Source organism: Rhincodon typus, chromosome 14, assembly GCF_021869965.1.
Source record: "Rhincodon typus isolate 14 chromosome 14, sRhiTyp1.1, whole genome shotgun sequence".
NCBI classification, from domain to species: Eukaryota; Metazoa; Chordata; class Chondrichthyes; order Orectolobiformes; family Rhincodontidae; genus Rhincodon; species Rhincodon typus.
Genome location: NC_063345.1, coordinates 22044707 through 22051212, shown reverse-complemented (window position 1 = coordinate 22051212; position 6506 = coordinate 22044707). Strand labels below are relative to the sequence as shown.

General features: G+C 40.0%; 1 protein-coding gene across 1 annotated transcript in view; it reads right to left on the bottom strand.

The window, feature by feature from the left end:
* LOC109911891 (serine/threonine-protein kinase PAK 3-like) overlaps positions 1 to 6506 on the bottom strand; it is a 224092-nt gene that overhangs the window by 187552 nt on the left and 30034 nt on the right. The window lies entirely within an intron of this gene.

The following is a 6506-nucleotide window of genomic DNA, read 5'->3' as shown; positions in this document are numbered from 1 at the left end:
GCTGTGTTCATCCAGCTCTACACCTTGTTACCTTAGATTCTCCAGCATCTGCAGTTCCTACTATCTCGTTCAGTAACTCTCAAATGTGTAACAGCAGTGTAACTTCCTCGCCATGGAAAGCACAAGATAAAAATGCATACGAATTTCAGATGCTAGATCTGGTCTTATCCCAGTGTCAGGTAATACACAACTGAATACTGCCCTTGTCTCCCTCCCCCAAGATCCATCCAACTATTTTAATGTGCCAATTAGGTTTGAGCCAAAGATGTCTGCCATCTGTCCTGAAGCTACTGACAGATGAAGGGATGCTTTTGAGAATCCAGTAACTTGCTCAAGTGGCTAATATTCATATCCGAGTTGGGTAGTGAATATTTACAGGATGTTAAAGTGCAGACGGAAGTCAGGCTTGAACCTGCTGTCAGTCATTGCTGGCCACTCATTTGTGCTATATAGAATGACAGAATTGTTACAGTGCAGGAGGAGGCCATTCAGCCCAAAATGCCTGCCCAGTTCTATTACCTAGTGCCAATCTCCTGCCTTTGTACTATATCATTGAACAACGTTTCTATCCAAATAATCATTGAATGCCTCAATTGAACATGCCTCCATCACATTTCCAGACAGTGCATTCCATGCTCTAAAAACTCACTGTGTGGAAAAGTTTCTTTCTCACGTCACACTTGCTTCTTTTGCACATCACTTTAAACTTATGCCCTCTTGTTCTTTCTTTTCTTTTGCTGGCGGGAGCAGCTTCACCCTATTTACTCTATCCACCTCGCAAGCCTTCTTCTCTCCAAGGAGAACAGTCCCAACTTCTTCAATCTATCCTTATAACTGATGATTCCCATCCCTGGAACCATTCCAAGGAGGGGAGTCATTAGATAGGACTGAAAACCCATGCTGGTCATTCTCCTCCATTGTCTCCATTTGAACTGAGATTAATTGAAGACCAGAATTCATAAAGTCCCAAAAAAAGGGTAGTGATGAGCAATCAATCCACAATCATTGGTTCAGGTAGTATGAAAATTTTGTACTGTCTGCTCATTTGCAATGATTGCAGATAGGATTAGGGGTGCTAAGCACCCTGTTGTATGGTCATACCCCTAAGCAGGAGATGCAAAATAGTGAGAGGCTAACATGAGTACAAGCTGGTCTGGAGTACTTAAAGACAGCCTGCACCTCTTTAAGGGAAGGTCCATGTTGGTTGCAGCAAAGGTTGAAAGTTATTCTGAATGCTGGGCTGGACAAAGAAATGGCACAACACTGCACATCATGGGCACCCAGTGTCTCCAAAGCAACACTGGATACCGTAAATGCAAGAGGTTAATATGAAGAGAGGTCTCCTCTTTTCAAAGAGAATCAGTTGGCCTTCCTGGCAAACTCTGAGAAGCCAGCAAGCTCATATAGTTGTCACAGTCAATGCCAGTAATGCAATCCAAAGGACTAGATATTGTATTGAAAGAAGCTCAATGACCTCACAAGTGGTCAAGGTCAATGAACGTATGTTCAAATGTTACACGCTACCAATTTGCATCAGCTGCCTCATAGACACTGGTGAATGCATCACCTCCTCTTCACTCACCTACCAATGATCTCTACCAATCAGGACTCATACATGACATTCATAGCCTCACTCCACCCTCATTCACTGCTGTAAGCCTCATGATTACATGGGGTGCCAGTTATTTAACCATGATGAGGAATATCAGTCAGATAGACAGCACTGCACTGACTAATACACCTCATTTCCATTTGGGTAAAGTGGCGCTCGACTAAGGGTAACATGTAATCGCAGGGATAGGCATGGCTGCTTGTCCTCACCCCGATGGAGACAGTGTTTTAATTAGCACAGCTGGGGTCAGAGGCAGCAGCGGAGTAACACGAATTGAAGCTGGTATCTACATCAACAAAATCCTCCTTACATCACACTTTTCCTTCATCTCATAATCTCTTCTGATTTATTACTTGCACATAGTGTGACCATGCACCTCTTGTTCTCCCCCATTTCCATTCCTGCAACTCCAACTTATTGTCTTTTCCTTTTCCGGATTTTTTAAATTGACGAGTAAGTCAATGGTTATGAGGCATCATTAAGCAAATGCTGTTAACACACATCATATCAGCCACGGTCATATTGAATAGTGGAGCAGGCTCAAAGGGCTAATGCCCTAGCCCTGCTCCTATTTCTGATGATCTTATTCTCTTTTAGATAGCCAGAAACTGCAAACAGGCCAGCGAATAGTGCAGGAGCACAAAATGAATGATTAACAAGAGACTACTGGTGATGAAACACAGTCCTCAGTGTCACACGATCTCATGGATGAGCAACAGCCAAAGACTCCAATGCACGGAATCATATCGTACAGAAAATGCCCCAGGCACTATCATCACCGGTGAAATCCAGCTCTACTAATCTAGCCAGAATGGTGCTCAGCATGTCTCATCTGAAGTGTGCATGCATGATCCAGATGCCATTTGGACTCAAAACAGTGTAATACCAAAAATGCAGATACTTTAGAGTGACCTTTAATTACTTTTATTTTTACACATTTATTCAGTTGTTTTCCTACTACACCTAAACGGCAGTCAAACTGTCCAGGGTGAAGAGAAGCCAGTGGATACATATACACTGAAAATATATCTGTACTCACACAATTCTCCCAACTTCACAAAAGTCACAAACCCACAAAGTAAAGTACCTTCCCAAATAGCCAACTGTAGAAAACTAATTTTCAAATATCTGTAATAGACAATAAGACGAATTAAATTGACAAATGATATTTACTAGGTTTGCTCAGCTTTGTTTTTGCTACACAGGATTGCAGTTTTACATTAATCTTCTTATTACGTTAGGAATTGGATCAGTAAACCATGCAAAAAAATGGATTTCCGCAAAGCCTATTTTCAGTGGACATATTTTCGATGTTGAATGTATTATAGTTATCAAATTCTTCTGATCTGCAAAGAACTGCTATCCACTCTCTGCACATTGGTGAAGTTGGGGAGGCAATGGCCCAGTGGTATTATTGCTGACCTGTTAATCCAGAGAGCAAGATAATGTTCTGGGGAGCTGGGTTTGAATCCCACCATGGCAGATGGTGGAATTTGAATTCAATAAAAAAAAAACTGGAATTAACAGTCTAATTATGACCATGAATCTATTGTCAATTGTTGGAAAATCCCATCTGGTTCACTAATGTCCTTTAGGGAAGGAAACTGCCATCCTTACCTGGTCTGGCCTACATGTGATTCCAGACACACAGTAACATGTGGGCAATTAGGGATGGGCAATAAATGTTTCCCTAGCCAGTGACACCCTCATGCCAATGAATAAAGAAGAAAAGGTTATTAGAAAAGTTAAAAAGCAGAGAAGCCAGTTTTCTCCTGGCCAGTACGGGTGACCATACGAACAATACAATGTCAAAGCGTCCCATTAATATTAGATTTTTATTTAGCACGACAACCATGATTTAATATTCCCGGCAGCAAGTGGCATACTAGTTTGTGAATATTTAATAGACTTTTGCTCAGCAGTTTTACTTCAAGTGTTTCAGATAATGTGAAACTTTCATATAACACTCCAGTGAAGATCTTGTTGACATCTTCTCTTGCATGAAGCTAATGATCATTACTACATCCATTTTGAAGAGGTCGATAAGGGAAATTGCTAGAGTAATGGCAGGGGACGCTGCCATTCTGTAGCTCTAACTTACCAACATGTTTAGTTCTATGCTGCATATCTCAACTGAACAGAGAAATATTGCGGGTACATGACAAACTCAACCAAACAGTCAGCACAACAGTACAAGCTGAGGTTGTAAAGTCTTGTTTTTTTTTTCCTATTTCTTGTTGACCGTGGACCTCAGCTGAATTGGGCGCCAAGGCCAGGGGGGTAAGGAGTCACAGTTGAGGTAGGGTTCCAACTGGGTCTTGCATTCAGTGACATACTGCATTCTTGTGCTAACATGTCAGGACGACCCACTAATGACGACATTTATTTGATCCATAAGTCTCTTCAAAGGAATCTTTGTAGCATTCATACTCTCAGTGTGAAAATGATCCACTCATCATGCACCCAGCTTAAGAAGTTTTTTTTCCCATGTATGGCACATTGATAACACTATTCTGAATCAACTGAGGCAAGAATCACAAACTAGCTGATCTCAATTTAAACACTGTTTGAATAACAGATTGCCCTTTCATAAGACATAGTCAGAAGGACACCTTATCCATTATCTCATAGGCCTGTTCTTTCCAAAGCATGAAGGAAATTAATGCAGTGCAGTTACCCCTCAGGTTTTCGTGTTCAATTACTACAGTATACCTTTATTAAATCACATGCAGGAACATGTGAAAAAAAAATTGCTAACTTCACACACAGAAGCAGCTTTCTTTATTTATGTTGTAGTTAAATATAAATGCAAAAATGAGATCAATGACATGCAAATTCTGAAAAGTAAATTGTTTGCCTAGTTGGGTGGAAGATATAAACAAAGCTAAAGCCCTTCAGTAACTGTAAAAATATTTAATGAAGTTAATGTTGTACATAGTAATGTTGCAACATGGACTCTTATCTGTAATCTAACCTCTGTTATTTTGCTGCTTCTGTCCCATTTTCCTGGTCATCTTTCCAATGAGAATCACATCTGCTCCTTTGATGATCTTCTTACTCAACCCATGACCCCCAACCATCTTTCCAAGCTTCACATCTTAATGAGTTAATCAATGGTCCTTCTGTTCTTTGATTCTTCCAAAGCTCTTTGGAGTTTCTCTCTCAAGAATTACCCAAATCTGTCCGCCTAAACCCTCCAACAACTGTCCAATCTCTAACTTCTTTCTGTTTTCCAAAATCCTTGAACATGATCACCTCTTGATCAAATATGCTCATGTTTCTGACAATCTATCTGTCCCAACATATTCAGCATATCTCTGGATCCTTCCTTTTACATGATGGTCATGCTTTTGCCGGCAAGGCCCAACGCTCCAAAGACTACGGGAGTATTGTCAAAAATATCTGTCTGATATTAAGTTGTGAATAAGTCAGAGGTTCTTCAGGAGAACCACAACTAATACTTTCTCTCCTTATCTCTATCTCTGTACTAATGTCTCATGTCCCTCCCTGCCTGGCTGCTTGTTCAGACTGAATAGTCTGCATTCAGTATTGGTGTCTTTCTAATCCAAGATGAGATTCAAACCCTTTAAGCTATCCTGTACTAAGAGCACTTAGTTCTACCTCTGCAACACTGTTCACCTTCACATCAAATTTTTTCCACCTCCGATCTCAATATAATTTACAACCTCCATCCAAATAATGGAATCCAAATCACTTAACACTCTCCCATTTTTATCCTATGCCACAGCATGCCCAACAAACCTGTATTCACCAACCTCGCAGTACTCTGTTCCTAATTAATTTAAAACCCTCCCATCCATCTACAAATTCCAATAGTCTTCTTCTACAACTTTCTTCAGAGTTGAATCTCCCCCTGCATTGTCTATCCTTCTGAAGTGCAATGTCTCCTTCCATACTCTCGCTTCATCCTTTCACTGTCAGAAGCATCAGCCACCTTGAATATACTCTTTGTACCTTCCTCGCTAAACCCAACTGTCTCAGCTCCCCACGGCAGCTGTAAAAATATTCTCGAAAAACCTAACTTCCAGGCAATTTTGTCACTTTTTTTTTTAAAAGCTCTCCCACAGAGGCTGAACTATTAGTCATTGTTCCTTAAGTGCTTTGGAAATGCCAAGGTATTAAAAAAAAAGGTGTCCTCTGCTAATTTCTCCACTGCTCACATTTTTGTGCTTTTCTGTATGGTTGCTCATTGGAGGCTCCCATTTTCAATTTCAATGAGTAATGAGTAAACACAGAAAAAGAATGCAATAGGTAATTTCTCATTCCCTTCCTGATGTGGTTCAAAGGTGATATGTAAAAATGTAAAGCATAGTACTGCAGAGTTTTGTATGAAGCAGAAAGCAAATACTGCATTAAAGAATATCCGGAAACAAACTCATATTTCCCAGCACATCATGCAACTGAACACTAAGTTATGTAAACATAAAGCATAATTATTCTTCAATCAATCTCAAAAGCAGAGTAAAACATTATGGAAATGCAACCATAAAGTATATTAATTAAGCTTAACATCACTGGTCTATTTTAAAAACATTAAGGCTGTTGCATCTTTAAAAGATAGTTGCAGTTACTAGTATTACAAGTTTTGGAGTTGTGCTATTGGAAAGTATCCAAAGTGAAAAATCAGTTCAGAGATTTGCTGTTGCATAAATTTACACAGTATGTTCAGAGCAGAAAAAGGTCATTCAACTTGACAGATCCATGCTGCCATTTATGCTCCTCATGTCTTTCCTTATTTAATTCCAAACTACAGTACAATACTCCTATTCCATTTTCACTCACTGAAATAACCAGTATCCCGTCATCAAGTCATCCTTTATTTACACGCACATGCAGCACATGCAGCACATGCAGCACATGCAGCACATGCAGC